Below are 19,120 nucleotides of genomic sequence, written 5' to 3'. Positions count from 1 at the left end.
TTCTGAGCACCCGCAGGCAAACAGAGGGGTGCTGGAGGAGGCAAGGAGAGTGAAGCAAGCCAAAAAGAATGTCACCAGGGATTTAGGGCTTCTCCTTCATTCATGTGGATATGGTAGTGACAGCCCAGGTGATGCCCTCTACCTGTTTTTTTGGGTTTTTTTTTTTTTTTTGAGATCTGCATCCTGGGTTCCTGCCCTGCAGAGTCAAAGCGTTGCACCACTGCTGCACCAGAGAGGAGTGAGCACAGCCTGGTGACAGCACTAGAGGCATGGCAGTGTGCTGGGGAAGGAGATCCAAGTCCAGATCGAGCCATCAGGTACTGTGCTGATCCATCCCTGGAGAGAAATATGTCACTGGGACAAGTGGTAGAAAGGCAGACTGATAATAGCTGAGGTTTGGCAGGCTCCTTTGGGAGCTGGTGTTTAGCAGAAGGTCCCTGGAAGGGAGAGGTAGGATGGAAATGTCACCATGCTCTTTGTTTTGTAGCTTCTCTGGAGATGATCTTTACTCTACATTAGTTTTAGCCTGATGAAATCCCAAGTGTGAATGCTGACAAATTAATGAGTACTTGAACTCTGGGAGTTTCTGGGCAGCCTCTGCAGATCTCACCATCAGACAGGGCTGGTCGTGATGTCTGAGCAATGTGAGGATCCAAAGGTCAGGACTGTCCCTCTCCCCCTCCCACCCCATCCCAGTTTTCATAGGATTACAGACACCATCAGTCTTTGGAAGAAGGAAAAACAAAGCTGACTCTGTGCAGAGCCACTCACATAAGCACAGAGCCCAGACTGACTTATCTTGCTGTTTGTGCTCAGCTCCTGATCAGTGCAGCTGCAAGACTTTATAAACAGACTTAGAATACAGCCACGCCAGTTGCTAACAGCATTGTGTGAGGACCAAATCCTGAAGTAAATCAAAGCGAGGGTGATCTGCAAGATGCCTATTTCTCAGCTCACAGATAATCTTGGTCAAGCCCCTAATGCAGAACCCATAATCAAGATAATCAGCAATGAGACACTGTATTACTAAAGCCTGTGGGATTTTTGCTGGCTTGTCTCTCACCCAGCTTCTCAGAACAGAGGCAGGCAGTGCAGGCGGGCTGTTAGGTTAGGTGATGGAGCCAGCCCTGGTCCAGCTGGGGCTATGGACGTGGGCTTTGCACTCCTGGTGATGCATCAGACATGGCTGATATGGAGGCAGCAGCCCTTGGACCAGCCTGGGGAGGAGGCTGCCTGTGTGCCTTGGCACTCTGGAAAGGTTTATGAGCTGGAGACCAGGGCTGCAGGAGTCAGCCAGGATTCAGTGCAGTGTCCAAGCTCATTAGGCCTGGGGATCCTGTGCTGAGTAACACTGAGCAGTGCACACAGATGTCTCTGCCCCTCACTCCATTGAGCCGCGTAATGGAGAGCTAACTCTTTGTGGCAATTTAGGGCAGTGCTCTGGCTGGAAGGCCAGTGTGGATTAGATGGCATGAAGATAATAGTGAGGACATAACTGATGGGTTTAGCATTTTCTAGCTGGGAATACACAGCCACCTAAACATCAGAAATTTAAAATGATCAAACAGCATTCTGTCATCTCGTCCGTGTGCTTTTGTACCCACTGACAGACACTAACACAGTGTTAGAGGCTTGCCAAAACAGCTTTTACAAGCCTGATGCACAGACTGGTGCTCAGACAGCCTTCTCTGCTTGCAGGCACGTTTAGGTCTAGGACAAAATGTCAGAATATGTGCATACCTTAGGAGAAGATACACAGGCTGCATGCTTCTGCTGGGTAACTGGAGAATGGGGTGTAAATGTCTCCCAGTTCCAAGACAACCTTGTTGGCTGTGCCCAGCTCAGTCCTATCCTTTATGCAGCGCTGTGTTCATCTGCTGCCAGTTGTGGTCAAAGCTTCTGGGTACCACTGTCAACATAAACTTGTTTCCTGGGAGTCAGATTTTACACAAGGTCATTTGTCAGCTTCCATGGGGAGCACATAACAGGATGCAAAGTGCGTCTGTCACAGCTGAGCCTTTCTGTACAGGAGGAGAGAGGGAGTTTTGGCATGCAGGACCTTCATGGTTGTTGGATAGGAGCTGGGCACAGCTGGCATCATGCTCTGGGATGGGTTCAGAGTTTGCTGTTGCAGATCTGGGTTGAAATTACATTGTGGAACTGAGAGTAATGGCTAATTAATCTGCAGAATGATGGGGACAGGGGGCAAAGCCACCCCTCCTGGTCCCCATTCCAGCCACGAGCCTACAAGCCCTGCTCCTCGCAAATGTGAAATTGCATGAATAGTGTTCTGCCAAATCGCTGCTCAGGACTGAAAGGCTCTGAGCAACCTTCCCCTCCTCTCCCAGCAAGGTTAAATAGAAAAAGAGGTAATCTTTCCCTTCCCATCTTTCTTCCCCCCCTTTCCCAAGTTTAAAATCCAGAGAGCTGCTCCAGAGGCAGTGAGAGAAATGGTTCCTATAGTTGTATTCTTCTCCAGAGTTGTAAACTGTGTACTTGTGCACACACACAAGCAAATGATGCATTTTAATTATCCTCAAATAATGAGGAACGTGCATCTGGGCATGACTGTGAGCCAGGAACAACGCATTCATTCGTTCACTGTTGCATTACCCCTTTTGACCTTAATTTGAATCCCTCCAAGCTGGGTGGTTGCATCTGTCAGTATGGCTGTAGCTAACCTGCTGGGACCAAAAGCCTGACGCAGGGAAACTCTGTGCCATCCGTCCCTGCCTGCGGCCTGGCACTACCTGATGTTCTTCCAGTCCTCCCCTATTGCCCAGCCATCTCTTGCTTTGTGCATTCAGTCTGCATTTGCCCTGATTACTGAGAGCAGAGAGGCTGAGAGCCTGTGACCGCACGGCCACAGCTCTCAGCTGCTGGGGAGAAGGGTTCCATTAATTTCCTCATCATCTCCCTGGCATGTAGTGTGGCTGATGAACTTGTCTGTCATCAGGTGACAACAGGACAGAAGGTCAGTTGTGCTAGCAGTGGCCAAGGAGCTCGATCTGAGTGCATGACTGTACTACTGCAGAGGGGCTCTGACTCAGTCTCATCCTTTGCATAGCTTTGCTGCATAACTTTCTATCTTAACTCCCATCTCCTGCAGGTTTTGCCAGCCTTATGTGACAGATGATCCCCACTTCTTCAGCAAGTGTGTTTTCAGCAGTTAGTCACAGTCTGAGGCTCTGCAAGCTGCTTATCTTCAGGTAGAAAAGAAGATGGGAAGGGGCTGGGGTGGGGAATGCTGTTTGTGAGCTGTAGGTGGAGGGTTGGTTCTCAATCCCTGTTTCCAAGAAGGGTCTGCAGAGAACTGCTTCAGGCTTGAAGGCAACCAGAGACCCTGAAACTGCATGAGAGACCATGAGAGGTTTACAGAAACTGGGAGTGATTGTGTCAGTACCACAGCAACAGCACCATATTGTGTGCTTGTAAAATCTCTGTATTAATAACTGAAGTGAGCCTTAGACTGCTCTGTGCTCCTTACAGTCCAGTCTGTGTTTCTTCAGCCTAACATGAACTCAGAACTTTGCTGCATCTGCTTATTCCTTGTCTCCCTCCGTCCTCTTTCCCCTGACCCCTCCAGAACAGGGCTGTGTTCAGTGTCTCCTTGTTTGGTGATGGAGGTGGATGGATGCTGTGTCCCATCCCTCCTCGCAGAGCTGCTCTTTATGCTCAGCTCCCACTGACACGAATTGGAAGGGCCCACACTGGGATACATCCCCACCTGAGAAAACATAATCCTGGATTTAACAACCCACCTGAAGAACAGATTCTCCCTGGAGTCTCATCCAGCTTTCTATGTAGCTGGGGTTCGTGCTTTCAGGAGGCTGATGCTGCCATGGGGACAGCATCCCAGCACATCCTCCCTTCTCTCCAGCAGCACTGACTGCAGAGCCCCTCAGGGGTGGCCTTTTCCTGGCTCTTTCCCAGCAGCCTACCAGCACTCAGCTTGCCAGACCACATCTGAACCAAAGAGCGATGGCTCCCCTTACTCCCTGCTTATTTATTTATTCAGAGGCAAGCGGCAGGGAGCCTGGCAGTATCCAGCCTCCTCCACATGCAGCAGAAGTAGCAGAAGGTCTGCTCAGATGGGCACGGTGGGCAGATGGCTCGAGGTGACTCCCAGGGCAATGCCAACCAGTGAGCCGCTGGGACACAGCCAGGCTGAGCAGAGCACAGCTCCCATTGGGGCAGCACAGGGCCATCTGCAATGCGTGTCCCAGCTGTGTGAGCCATACTGATACTGGGGGGGATGTGGGCACCGTTGGGCCCATGGGCTCATCGTGCTGCCCTCCTTGGCAGCTCAGGCTGCTGGTAGCCCCTGAGAAGCCCTGGCTGGCTTGGGGAACCAACTGGGCTGGAAAAGCCCCAGATATCTTAGTGCTGGGAAGGGGGTGAATCATAACGGGTGAAAATTTGGGGTGGACATTCCCTGTGGAAGTTGTGGGAATTGGCAGTAGCTGCGGCACAGCAAAGGTTGTGTAGAACTGAGGGTTGGGTGTTTTTTCTTTTTTTTCCTCTTTTGCTTATGTGCGATTGCTACCGAAGCTTTTACAAAGTTAAATTCCACAGCTTGAACCTTACCCCCTGTATCCAGATACTGCAGTACAGCTGTGGCAAAAACCTGACAAATGCTACCCTTATCCACTTTGCCTTTTGTATTAATGCTCGTAACAAACCAGAACATTTTACCTTGCGCATGAAAAAAAGGATTTCCAGCAAACCTAGATACAACAGGCTCTGCAGTGAGAAACAGCGTATCTGCTAAAACTGCACCTGCTCCAAGTGTGCTTTGCAGTGAAGATGACTCTTCATGATGCAGAAAGAGCCCAGTTTCCATTGGTATACTTGAAGGTAACAAGGACTGAGCTGGAATTTGAATTGAGTGGAAGCTCACTTGCTTTTACCATTCTCTATTTTTAAGGTAATTCTTTTCTTGCTTAAATGTTCTTCTTGGAAATGGCATAGGATAGTGATTGGGGATAGAACAGTGGTTGAAAATACCTCATTGAGCTATAGGAAAATATGATTTATGAAAGAAAAAATAATTATCTTAGTTTATTAACTCATGGCGTGATTTTTTAGTGGCAGAGTTATAGGTTAATTAGTATGTGTGCTGTCCTTATGCCTATCAGAGTGATTCACTGGGGACCATGGATCACAGGCTCATTAGATAGGCCTCCCATAAAGGCAATCCTTCCGAAAGTGCTTTAATATGTCTGTGTGTGTGCCCGGAAAATTTTTTCCCTTATCAGCAGAAAAAGTCAGAGACTAAATGGACAGAAATGGAAAATACTTTTCGAGTGACACAAAACCTGTACACTATTGAAATTCTGATTGGGCGCTTAGAGAGGAATTATTTTCTCTTGTATCTTTCTACACGTTGGATTTCTCAGCCTGGTTACAAAGCATTTCTCTCTGAAAGACCCTGCTCGCTCTCCTGGCTCTCTTGAATTAGAGGCAGCAGCAGAATGGCAATGATCCACCTCCCTTTGAGCATCCCTGCACAGCGCGGCGGTAAAAGCAGCTTAATGTTCCGTGGGGCTCTGGCTGAGCACAGCAAATAGCAAAGGTAATGCGACGTTCCTGCTTGGGAGGAACATTGAGAGGGGGGAAAAATACAGAATGACCTTTTATCTGTGAAAGTGAGCAGCACGGATAACTGGAACCCAAAAGGCAGAGTGGCCTTGGCCTGATGATACCTCTTGGTACGGAGCAGAAGGCTCCAGGGCAGGGCTTTTGCCTCGTGTCCCTGTTCCCCTACTCTGCCTTAGCCAAGAACCAGAGCACAGCACTGCCAATGTGGCTGCACGATTTCTGGAGTGCAGCTAGCTCATTTTTGGCTATCTCTGCAGGTGGAGCGAATGCGTAATGACTTTGCAGACAGATGGTAAAAAAAAAAAAAAAAAAAAAAAAAAAAGGCTTGGTTTACTGTTTATCCTGCTAGACTCAGGCTGGGGGTAGAAAGTCATAAACGTCAAAGCTATTTGTCAATCTGCATTCCTTGGAATGGTGTAGAGGACCCTGAAAGAGGAAAAAGTCACAAGGAAGTTCATTTAATTTCTTGAGCGCCGCATTCTTGTTCGTACAAGATCTCTCAGGGTGAAGAACTGGGTTTATGAAAACCACTATTGAAATCTGCTTTTTGCTGTGGTTTTGCCGGGAAGGAATACTTCCCAAGATGACAGACCATAACTGTATCTCTTTTTGGAACCTGAAAATCAGATCGTTGCAAGGCTCGAGAAAACAGTGACCGTTTGGATCCTGGAGAGAAGCCCAATTGCTTCATTAAAGAAGAGTTGTCACATGCTTGTTTCTTAAATCCCGCTAAATACCTGCTTAGCAGCGTTATTGACAGGCTTTTCTCATGAACACTGAGCTGTTAAGCTGCTCCTAGTTTACAGCAAGAGGTTAAAGGATTTTTCAAAGCTCCCAATGAAAGCCTTACTAACTGGATTAACTGCTAACATGGATTTAGGCTTTGAGTCAGATTAACCTCAGTTGCTCAAAGTAGGTTCCTCTTGTTCGTTCCTTCTTCCCTTTTTCTTCTTTTTTTTCCCCTCTCAGCTTTAACCTCTTTGTTTGTCAGGAATAATGGAAATAAAATAGTCTCTTGTGCTTGTGTTTGAGCAGGGGGTCACCGTGTGCTCCTAGCGCTGGGAAGAACAGGGCTGCAGCTCCAGGATGTGAAATGAGACTGAAGCAGCAGCTTCACAGCGCCGGGGACCTGCAGTTAATCTCATTTAGGCTGTACTTAAACGTGTATTTCTTCAGCATGTGAGGAGGACTTTCGCATTATCTGATCTCCTGCTGATTATTTCTGCTATTGCGCTGCTTTCTGAGCTAGGGTATGCATTTGTGAGCGGGCTGCAGTCAGACTATCCACTGCCTCATTTGGAGGTGCTTTTCCCCACTCACTACTGCGCAGAGGCAACGTTCCAGAGCTGCTTTCTGAAGTCAGAATCTGTTTCAACTCATTCCACAGTAGCTGCAGTGCAGGAATCTATTAGGAAGTGCTAAAGGATAGCGTGTGGAGGAGCAGCACACGCCAGTGTGGGCCCTCATGCCCAACCGAATTGGTGTGCATGTTGATTCCCAGCCCAGAGGAGGGATGGAGCCAGCACTTCTACTGTTTTTCTGTCATCTGCTCACTGCATCATTCCATCCTCTCAACATCTTTTCGTCGTAGGTTGCGTGGTGACCACATGAAGCTCAGCATGTGGGGGTCAGGGCAAGGAATCACAGTTCTTGGTTGTTCCTGGGCAGCGAGCCTTCAGCCGGGGCACTTCAGCAGCACTGGTGTGTCTCTGGGATGGAGCTGTCTCTCTCATTTAAACCAAAATATAAGACATCCCCGCACAGTGTGCATCCTCCATTTAATAGCAGCTGATGGATTTATCACTTACAAACGCATCCAGGGCCTCCTGCTCTGCTCTGTGGCTATCCCCATCTCACGCTGTTTCAACTCATTGAGCTGACCCTGTTTTCTCATTCCCCTTGAATGTCGATCAGCTCTCCTGTGCTTTTTTTTGTGCGTGCTCCTTAATCTCACATCCTTTGACTCCCTCCCAGCTGCCTTTATCCCAACCTAATCCATTTGTATCTGAATCACTGGCCCTCATTTCTGATTTCCCCTCCACCTCCTCACCCCCACCACTCATCTCTCTAATCTACCAGCCCTCTATCCCTGGAGGCAGCTCCTCCTCTGCCCCTCCCAGCATACCAGGTCCCCTTGCTCTGCTAAAAACCTCTCTCAGCTGCTCAGCATCAGCCTGGTCCTGGCTCATTGCTGCCAGGTGGTTCCCTCACAGATTTCCTTTACTGATTTTCTCCCAGCCCTTGCTATGCATCCCTTAGGGGAACCTGTGTCACTCATTCTGTGTGTTCCGTCAGCAAGTACTGATTTCTTCAAAGTGATCACTCCAGGTGTGTGACACAGTTAATGCTGTAACCCAGAGGCTCTGCAGGACCTTTTCCAAAGGTATGAGCTGCCAGCACCGCCTGTCTCCCTCTGGCAGGGATTGCTCTCAACACACACAGGGATTTCCCCAGGAACCTTACAAGTCTGGGCACAACCATGCTGAGAAGAAACACGTTTCTCTCTGTAGCACTGGTGGACTTAGAGATGCACTTGGGAGCCATCCACACCCTGCCTTTCCCTTTGGACATCCAAACTGTTATTTCTGGGATTCCTTATGGTCGGACATTTGGCATTTTATAGCACATGTCTGTCATATCCCTCTTATCTCAGATGATAAAAGTAAGGATTCCTAGCCCTGTGGCCTGCTGTGAGACTGGCTAAAGAAAAGGGAGAAAATAAAATTAAAAACAAGGAAATTAAAAGACTGGAAGGAAAGAAAGCAGTTATGGGGCATGAAGGAAGGTCACTCTCTTGGATTTAGTGTGGTGATTGGGAAGTGTTGTGGGCAGATGCTCAGGAGTGTGGCAAGATGCTTCCATAACTATTAACCTAGTGCTTCCCTCTCTGCCTCTTTTCTGGGGTGTAAACTCACCAGCTCCATGGAGAGAAGCTGTAATCTGGTTCTTTGTTTTTTTTTGTTTTTAAAGAAACTCCAGAGTTCATCTGAGCTCTCACATACTATTTCCAAGAGAGGGATGGGGCAGAGCTGTGCCATCTGAAATGGGCTGTGGCCATCTCTCTGCCTCTGTAGATGGCACAGGGTTGTGAGTCAAGCACTTGTTTGCATAAGCAGATGTGCCATTATCACCCAGGACTCAGCTGTGCCCATAGGATGGGGTCCATGGACTTGGAACAGCACCGATTGGCTTAGAGGTGGTTTTCTTTTAGTCTGTTTCTCTAAGGCTGGTTTAAATTAGTGCTTTATGTATGTAATTTAGTCAGCTTGTGATATTTAATAGTTAAGAGATGTCTGTCAGGTATTATTGGTTTGTTTTTCAGCGTGTAACGGGCAGGGTAGCAAGTGCTAATAGGCAGCTCTCTCTGACCATTTTCAGCAGTCACCTTGCCTGCTTCTCGCTGACACGGTTCTTACAGTAATTAATGAGTTGGCACATTACTGGGAGCCTTGTCAATGAATTATCTCCATGCGGAGGGAGCAGCAGAACACAGGTTCCTCTTGTTGTCTCTGGCAAACGGGAGCTGCAGACAGGGAGGGAGGCTGTGAGAAGAGCCCCTGCTCCAGGGGTGCCTGAAATTATGTGCACTGCATATGTTTTGCATACGTCTGGTTTTGTCCTTTGAGTTTTCACGTCTGATTAGAGTTTCTGAGGGGATTATTTTGCCTGGTGAGGGAGTGCAATTTGTTATTAACTTGATGCTACAGGAGCAGAGAAGAGGTTCAGCTCCATTAGTTACATGAAGGCATCTACGTGGAAGTATTTTGTCCAAGTAATAGAATAAAGGTGAGCTCTAGAAGGATGATCAGCCCCAGGGGCTTGTTCTTGATAAATTGTAATTCATGTTTGGTCATATTCTGGGCCAGAGGCTGGAAATGAAATGATGAGGTAAAACAGTGCTTTTCAGTAGGGCTCCAAACAAGAGCTTTGTCACCAGCAGGGAGCAGGCAGCCATGAGGGCAGCAGGGGAACATGCTCTTCCTCCTCCCAGACTCAGCAGGTTGCAGGCAGCCCTGTGGCCTCGCACTGCCATCCTTCTGTTCTGCATCCCTTGTAATGCTCAGACACTCAGCAACTTGGGTAGCTGCTGGCTCTCCAGAAGGACCATGAGTCACTCAGCTGACCTCATGCTGCTCCCATTCTGCAATGTTTTGGATGTTTGTTGAAGCTCCTCAATGAACTTCATTAAGGGATGGGAGGAATGAAAGAGTGAGGTTCTATGAAATTGTCTCCAGTGTGAACAAAGAAGAAAATGTGAACATGAAGCATTTGTGGCTACAAATACAAAGTTCTGCCTTGAGAGTGTTGGAAACATCCAAATAATTTTTGCCAGGACGGTATCTCTGATAAAGCAGATTTTATTCGCGATTGCAATGGCGGGCGTCCCGCAAGCAGGAGCGCACCTATGGACACAAGATGACAGTCTTTATACCCTGTTTTTCCCTTATCCATCCCCCTGCCCTGTTTCCCCATTGGCTGGGTACTCCAGGTTCACAATCTTATCAGTTGACGTTTGTTGATTCGTGTGTTATCTGGTGTAGCCATCCTGTTGTTTCCAAGATGTCTCGGTGCTCTTCTTGTATTGATATGGTGATTGTCTCCGAAGTCTTCGTTAAACAAAGAGCACCGGGGGGCGGACGATGCCAGGCCTTCAGATGTCTCTTCAGGCGCTTCCTCGGCATACCATGCTTTGTTCTCTGGTTTGATCTCGTGCAGGATCTTCTTGCGATGTGTGTGACAAAATATACATATATACACCTATATACAGAGTGTGCATTCCTGGGAAGGTTTGTCTAGAGGATAAGCGATGTAAACTATCAGAGTTCTTCCCCAAGTTAAGTAGAAGGACTCCCAAAAGGAATTATGACAACAGAGTTCATGAAATAAAAATATTATCCAATTCTAATGCAGAAACAACATTTGATTCCCACAAGAGTATACTGGGATCTGAGTCTTTATTGCCTTCCTTGAGCCATCTCCTGGTACATGCATCAGTGGATGATTATAAATCCAGTTCAGTGCTCACAGAGAAATCTCTGCTCCTCTGTGTGACATTTCTAGAGGAGAAGGCTTGGCACTTCTGCAGTAGAGGTGGAAATGAGTTCATAGAGTGAGTTGTGGGACAAGCCCAGGATTTGATGTAACTTTTCTGTGGTCGGTATTTTCAATCTAGTACTTGAAACACTGTCAAGAGAGGGAGAGGAATGGCTTCTAATGCACAGCTGACTTCTTCTCAGAGCGTATTTTGGTTTTATACTGATAAATAAGAGCGAATGATTTCAAATGCTAACAATCATTTCTTTTTCTTTGTAAAGTTTGGATGAACTCTGAAGCATCCAGTGCTGCTCTGTGGTTGTGACTCACCTGGGCAGAAGGATACTTCAGCTTCTAAGTTGAGGAGCTGTTCCTTGGTTAAGATGCAGTACTCAGCTCATAACCTGGTTATATAATTAATGTTGTATGAGAAGTCCCAACGCTGCTGGTATTGATTGCAGCAGTGACTTAAAGTAACTCATGCTTCTGTTAGAAAGAAAAATGACATATTTGCTTGAGGAATGGGGGGCAGTCTGTGAGAGCTAAGAAATTAGTGTTTCCTTATAGTGGCTGGGAGTGGTGTAGGATTTATCATCCTGTTTAGTACTTACTTGCTCCTTCCTCTCTACTTGCCAGCCCCAGTAATCTCCAGGGTAACATCTTAAGGCCAAAGCATATCTCTGTTTATCTGATTGTCCAAGAGACTGGGGAATGCTCTAAACAAAAGTTGAGTCCATCTGCAGTTAAAGGGAAGGGTAAAACCCAGCTGAAGTTCTGTGCTGAAGTCATCAGGAGGTGAGTCTGGTTATTGCTTGCTGATGGGACAGTGGCTCTCCCCAGGACTGTGCATTTTTCACTTCTACTGCAGTGATGCAAACAAAAGAAAAGAATCATGGCTGATTTTCATAAACACGTATTTCCCTTTTAGGCTGAAAAGGGAATCCCCCAGGCCTTTCATTTTCTGAGATCATTCAGGTGCATCAGAGCATTTCCAAGTCAATTTGTCATCATTTCAAGGCCTGACTGTCTGTAGTAACAGGGAGGCCAGTGCTGCTGGGTGCTAGTCCTTTCATGTACAGGTTTGTTTCACTCACCTCCAATCCCCAGAATCAGAGAGACTTCTACAGGGGGGGTTCCTCCATTTTCAGTGCTTTAGACTGAGTAGTTTTCTGCACAAATTTTTTCGGCTGCACTTTTATTAACATAGAATTACACTAAAACGTCAGCTGGAGGAGCACACGAATCCTGCTCTTACACCTAAGGACATTATTATGGTCAGTGATGCAGATAACACACACATGTCCAGCCCAGCATAGATATGGTGCCTGTATTGCTCCATTGAACTGCTAAACTATTTTTGGCTCACTTAAGTACTTACAAACTGCTACAATAAACTGACCAGATTTATTTTTCAGAGCTGAAAGATTTCCCTCGCCTTTTCCTTCTTGTTCCGGAATCCCTGGAGGTTTGTCATCAAACATCCTCATTCGTGACCCCCAAGGAAAAGGTGAGTGCAGCTCAATTTAGTTGTTGAGTGTATTGTTGGTGTTACTCAGCTGATGCAGCTGGGGAAGCTGCTTTATGGCAAGAGACAGGCTCCCTCTGTAGTCCTGAGTGGAAGAGCTCTTTTCCAGAGGAAAACAGAGCAGAGACATGGCTCAGCTTTTTCCAGCAGAGCTTCCTATAGAGATTTCTTGCCTGGATGCAAGTTCACAAACCAAGCTTCATCTTTATGAAGGGAGGAAGGGAAAAAAAAAAAACAACCAAAAAAATCCCCAGAGCCCAACAAATGAAATACAAATTTTCAGTTATCCCTCATGCTAGAAATCACACTGCCTGCTGCTTGTACTAAATAGGCCTTCTTAGGTTACAAAAGGCTATCACAACCTTCTGTTGTGTTGTGCAGCAGCAAATTGCAGTAATTATGTTAAATTTAAAAATGTGTTTGTTTGTTTTTTTAATAGGACTTCTCAGCAAGTTCTGTTTTAATTACTCTAATTGTCCCAAACTGCTTTCTGAAAAAGCAAAAGTGTTTTCATGACCACACCTGTTTGGTATCACCTGAGTTTTCTTCAGTAGCCACCAGTGTTGTGACTTGAGTACATGGAAAAAACTCTTCCTTTTCTGAAACTGTGTCCCCTTTTTAGCTTTTCTTCTGGAACCTGAGCTCACAGTGCTCACTGAGGACATGACTTCTGATTTCTCTGGTGCATAACACGTTGGCGTTTTCTGTATCCTGGCCTTCTGGCTCTGGGGCAAACGTTTACAAACTACAGATGCTTTGAGCAGATGTGTCCCAGAGTTTGATCATGCTGAGCTGATGGAAATGACCCGTGTGTTCTCAGGCTTCCTTCCCCTCACCAGATGTTAATGTTTAAATCCACTGGGGCAAATAATTCCAATCAATACTGGAACTGATGCAATACCAATACCAGAAGCAATATCAATACAGGTACCAGCACAGGATCTGATACCAGAACATCTAAAGGCTGGAAAGCCAGGCTGGCAAAATCATCTTTGTGCTGATAAAACATAGGAACCACTTCTTCCCATTACTGATAACAGAGAATTGCCCAAACACAGTGAAAATGAAAGAAAGTACAGTGTGACTTCACCTGCTTGAAGGACATCTGTGTTGGCTGCACTTGGAAACTGGTAATGCCTACAGAAATATGGAGGAAGAGTAGTTCTGTTCTGAGTCCTGATAGCAGCCCTGCGGGCAGATCTTTTCCTTCTTTCCAGATCTTCTTTCCTCCACAGAAGTCCTTCAAGATATGACTGCTGCCTTTGGTTTCGGAGGAAGGTTGGTAAGGAACAGCTGATGTTTAGAGGAGACGAGAAGTTTTAAAACCGTGTGTATTTGTTTTGAGCTAAACCTTGCTGCCTTCTTCCTCTTCCCATTGTGGCCACCACAGCCCTCTTCCATGCTTGTCTCCCTGGGTAGGAGCATCAAAGTCTCAGAGACTGTCAAAGAAACTGCAATGAAAACCCATCTTTTACCCACAGCTTTTAAGTCCAGTTTCAACTCTTCTGCTAAAACAGAAAAATGCACAGCAGAGCTTTGCAATACTGTCAAAGAAGAGAGAAGACACGCTTTTTTTTTTTTCCTATATTCAGGGCTTTTTAGCTGATTCCATCTGGTGCCATATTCCTACCTCTAAAGCGTTGTCAGTCAAATTCAAATTGATTCTGCTGAGATTCCCCTCCTGTGTTGTCATTTTTTAGGTAAAAGAGCTCCTTCTCAGTCTCTTCTGTCCAGGAGACTCAGCACTTTCAGAAATCAGTTGTTTGAAGAGATCCCAAACACCTGTGTGCCCAGGAACCTGAATTGATCCTGGACATCTCGGTCTACCAAAGGTATCTCTAGACATCTGAATTATGAAAGGATTGAGAGGAAACTCCAAACCTGTATGACGTTGTTCTTGTATTTGCCTACCATTGCAAGTATCCAATTCAATCCTACTATGGCGGAGATCCAGTACCTTATAACCCTGGGTGCTGAACCTGCTGGTGAATGGCTGCAAGTGGGAAAGATGGTGCAAAACAAGGAGCACAACTGCTGGGCCAAGAAGAAAACTAGGATACTTTCAAAATTGTAAGGGAAAACGGAAAGAAACTCAGAAACATCGCATTCACTTTTATTTGAATGGATGCAGTCACATGGTAGAATAAATGAAGATTGATTTTTAACTCCCTTAGTTACTGAGGACACAATTTCACCCTAACATACTGCGATTCCAATTTGCTATGAAACCTTAGGCCACAATAGAAAAGAATATATATATTTTTTCAAGTTTTCTTGCTCTAGCTGTAAACACCTGGAAACCCAAACAGTGTCAGCAAAACACAGTGCTGTTCTTGTGCTCATCAGCCCATGAGAGAAGCTGACTGAAGATTGTGGTGACTGGACCACAACTGCCCCAGCACATTTAACTTCAAGAGAGAGCCAGCAGTTTTGTCAGCATTCTGTGAGTTGTAGTATGAACTGGCTGGCAGCTGTGCTTCTTGAAAGCTCACTAAGTGGGAGTAGCATGGCTGCCCAACGTGGTCTGGGTGTCATGGTCGTGTCAATTAGCCCATGACCTGTGCTTGTGTTCCTCATTCTGGGTTGATGGTTGGACTAGATGATCTCTGAGGTCTTTTCCAGCCTTAATGATTCTATGATTCTATTCCTTGATTTTCCCATAGGTGTGTTGTTTTGTTAAGAGATGTTACGAGGTGTCTCAAGAAGGGGTTGGTTTGTTTGTTTTGCCTTATCTCATGGAATTCCCTTGTTTTCTGGGTTGCGTTTCAATTCCAAATTCTATCTGGATTCAGCCTTGCAGGGGTTTCATTAGATCTATGGGAAGGATTGAACACTACAAAATGTGCGTTCAGAGATGAACAGCAATCAGCTTGACAGTTGCATTTGACCTAAAGGACTGAGCCAATCTATTCTTGGTAGTTCAGGTTTGGGGTATCACAGAATTCTCACATAGGACAAGCTTGCTGGCTCATTTTCCCAGTGTACGCAATAAGGATATATATTTATTTTAGAAAAACACTTAACCAGGAGGAACACAACATGTAGTGAAAGATAAATTATGCAGATAATGTTCTATTATGCACACAGAGTAAAAGTACAAGGGACATGAATTTCCCCAGGGTGACACCTCAAAGAGAGGAGGCTGGGACAACACAGAAAATAAAATAAAATAAGGAGAAAGAGGAAGAGGAAAATGAATTGAATGTAGTTAGTTCTGGCAGATTTTGCTTAAAGGAGGAGGAAGACTGAATGAGCAAAAAATTGTACCAGGGGGCAAGTCCCTCTAAAGAAATGACTGTATATTGGCTATGTCACTTGTCAAGGTCACTGCTCTTACTCGTGAGGACAGGGCTTTGACCCTGCAGGTATTTATGGGGCTCAGAGTGGGTGACTGGGAAGTGTAAAAAGCATCAATGTAGAAAACAGCTGGCAGCTTCTCTTCCCTCTGGGCTTTCCCTGTGTTTTAAGGTGGGGAACGCAGAAGCTTTTTGAGTTCTGGTTTGTGCTCTATGGCCCGGTGAGGTCTGGCAGCTTGCATTCCTGTACACTGTGAAGCAATGCAAGATCACTGCGACAGACAAAGCAACCCCTGCTCTTCTCAGAGGTGGACACAGAAGCCTTGCTAAGGGTGGAATAATAACTATATTGAGAGTCAGAACGTGGAGGGAGTCTGAGTGGGCTGTAACACTTCATCAGGAACAAGAAGGCAACAGCAAGAAGTTGTTTCTTGTTCACCCCCAGAGCTATACCTTGCATCAGCAGGTCTCAAAGCTAGCATTTGGAATCAGTCCCTGCTGCTGCTTGCTCTGTGCTCAGTTCCACTGTGGCAGTCCTTTTGACATGTTTGTGCTTCTCTTCACAGTGCAGCAGCCTGAATTGTGCTGAAGTGGGCAAATTAAGGGAATAAGGTAGGTTATGTGTTTTTAGTGTGTGTCGGGGGGGGTTCAGACCTTGTGAGAGCTCCGTAAGGTGGAAGCCTGCTCCTGTGACTCAGTGCACGCAGGTTTTCCTCAGCGTGCTCAGCTTCTCTGACCCAGCTTTTGCAGTCTTTGACATGAGGTACTGAAGGGATGCAACGTTTCACAGGGCGTGCTGCAACCATCAGCAGAAGTGTAATTGGCTCTTCCTATGTGCCTGCCATCGCAAGCTTCACAGCAGATAGAAAATGAGAAACTAATCCTTGTGCTGGCACTACTTTGGCTCTACATTCACTCCTGTGTTGGAGGTGACTACTGTGTGCATGCTGACCTCCTGCATGCAGCCATGGTAAGGGTCACTGCCATTCCCTGTGCTTATGGTAATGCAGCCCCACATTAAGAAAAAAAGATTATCAGTCTTTTGGGATTGCGTTTACATCTGCAGGATTGGGAGCTTTTCAGGTTTTACTTTCCCTGTTATCCTCAGTACATTATTGGGCTGACTGCTCCTGCTTTGTCTGCTGTGTTTTCCCCAAGGGGCTCATTTACTGATGCTGGAAATTCTGTCTCCTGGAGACCTGGCCAATGTGATCAGAACTCACAGGTGGTATCGTACCAAAGGTTTGTTCAGGCAAGTGGTTCTCTGTTAATTTCGACTTGGGTTATTGCTGTTCCCTTTTCCTTGTCACGTCTTCCTCCTCCCTTGCTGTTTGGATCTTTCTTCCCCTGTCTTTTGAGTTTCTGACTCCTTGCCTCAGATCTAGGATGTGCTTCACAGCATCAACTCTGCACACTGTAGAATACAGGAGAAGGTCCAATGTTTTTCTTGTAGCTGACATGTCATAACTTGCTTACCCGTTGTGAGAAACAGAGAAACAAATGGTTTGCTTTCTGCTTTCCCTCCCTTTGTTTCAGGCTAGAGATATGTGGAATGCATATGGACTTTTGTTTTTCAAAGAATCTGGTATTTCTACCATCTGTGAATTTGTCTAATCCCAATAGAAGTTATTCCCCTTGATTTGAAATGTTTTCCTCTTCCCTTTGTAATGGCTGCTGGCAAAGCTGCTGTTCTGATGGATTTTGTTGGGTGTAAGTTTGATAGCTCACTTACGACAAAGGCCAGCAGTCTGTTAAGACAGTATCATCTCTGCTTTTAATCCTTCTCTGCCTCCCAGCTCACATTTAATCTAAGCATTAACCATCATTCATAGTGTTGCAAATAGCAGTTACCCTTTGCAATATTAGGAGGAAGAAACACCACAGGAAATAATGGATAGAAAAGGCAAGTGCTGAACATCAGCCTCTTTAGTTCTTGTGTATCAGTAAAGGATAAAAATAAGTGCTGTTTCATCCCTTCCTCCTGGAAAAGAGGGTATTCCTCTTCTTGGGAAAGTAGTCCATGTGATGGTGAACATCTCTCAATCATCAGCACCTTGCCAGCACACTCACAGATTTTTCTGCTTTCGTGCTGTATTTGCAAGTAAAATATCTCCAGGTTTTATTCTTGGCTTTTCTTTGTACTGTGTGTAAGTGTATTTTCTAAAGTACTTCTAAATGGCAGAAGAAAACAGCTGGTGCCCTCAGTAAGCCTTTAAAACCATATCCTACTCTGGCAAAGTTTTGCTTGGTCAGCAACCCATGTTGTGCTTATTTCTTTCACTGTCTTGCAGATTGCAATTGCATCTAAACAGGGTCTTTCTGACCAAGAGATAGCAAGAATTATGTTAGAGAGGGCATAGTCAGTCAGTGCTCTGACCTACCCTAAGTATCTGGACTGGCTACACTTGTGCAAATTATATGTTTATAAAGCCCATCATGTTGTCAGAACACTTCAACAGAGATGCTGCTGCTCCTACTTATATGAGTATGCTTTTGAAGGGCTGATCAGAAGAGACACACCAGCAAGATTATTCTCTTTAAAAGTACAGTTCTAGGCAGCAGTGTCCACAATGGGCAGTGATAATCCGTTCCATATGGATCCTTCCTTCTGATAAGTTCTCCATGATCTTAGCTCGGATCGAAGCTCACACAAGTGTTTGAAAATCAAAAAATACTCTCGTTCTCAAATAATATCAGTGCCTGTGAGGTTGCTGACTGAAAGCAGTAGGGTGTGCTTGAGGATTTCTGCTCAAGTTCATTCCTTAAGCAACTTTCCCAGCCCCTTTCTGCCTTTTTTTTTACACACGTGTAGCTAACAGGAACTACGTAAGAACTCATTTAATTTCTTCACAAGTAATCATCATCATTTAAGTAGTCTTTGTGCTACAGAGACCAACTGGTTGTCCAATAAGTGTCCGGGAGAGGAACCAAACAGAAGATTTTGAAGATAAAATCAGCTCCATGTGCTACAGCTGGAGGAGAAGGCAAGTGCCATGCACACAAACTGCTGTGCTTGGTTTCCCCTATCTCTTCCCATTGGGCAAAGTGCCAGCTGAAATTCTTTGTCAGGTTGGAAGAGGAGGCTTAGGGGCAGCTTACTGCATGATGAAATCTATAGATCCAGTGCAACCCAACTTCTTGGGTGAAGATATAAGGGGTTGTAGATACTGCATGTTGTATGCAACTAAACGAAGGAGTTGGGCTTTGTCATGCCTTATAGCTTCATGTCTAGAAAGAGATATAGGATAGGTGAGGCAGGAGCATGCAGGCTGGTGTGTCTGCATGCCAAATATCCTCTGAGCTAGAAGTCTGTATGTGAGGAAGCACTTCTGCCTGGAGAAGGTACCAATGTTGTGACATGTATTTAATTGTCAGTCCATGTGATCAAATGATTGGGCTGAGGATCTGCTGCTGAAGCTAGGGCCGTTGCTTTTTGCTCAGCTGCTTTGTACTTTTGGAAAGCAAGGGGAAAAATAGCTTGAATTCTGGTTTCTTTCTCCCTCCCCCAAGAACCCTGTTTTCATGATCAGGTTTGTAACCAGAGCCCAGTGTTTTCAGATTGTCTTTGATAACTTAGAAAAGCAGTGTGGTGCCAAATCTTACCTTTCCATCCTGCTCCCTTTCAACAGATTTCAGTGCTGAATTAAACTTTAGGAGCATCATT

General features: G+C 45.7%; 1 long non-coding RNA gene across 1 annotated transcript; it reads left to right on the top strand.

Moving 5' to 3' along the window:
• The first annotated feature begins 5,931 nt into the window (after positions 1 to 5,931).
• LOC116231915 (uncharacterized) lies at positions 5,932 to 16,708 on the top strand. The gene is made up of 5 exons (XR_016471351.1): positions 5,932 to 7,984; positions 12,051 to 12,142; positions 16,023 to 16,068; positions 16,247 to 16,426; positions 16,615 to 16,708. It is a non-coding gene; the product is annotated as an uncharacterized LOC116231915 (long non-coding RNA).
• Positions 16,709 to 19,120: the final 2,412 nt, after the last annotated feature.

Source organism: Phasianus colchicus, chromosome 15 (genome assembly GCF_987193195.1).
Source record: "Phasianus colchicus chromosome 15, bPhaCol1.hap1.1, whole genome shotgun sequence".
NCBI classification, from domain to species: Eukaryota; Metazoa; Chordata; class Aves; order Galliformes; family Phasianidae; genus Phasianus; species Phasianus colchicus.
This window is presented reverse-complemented; position numbering and strand designations above follow the sequence as displayed.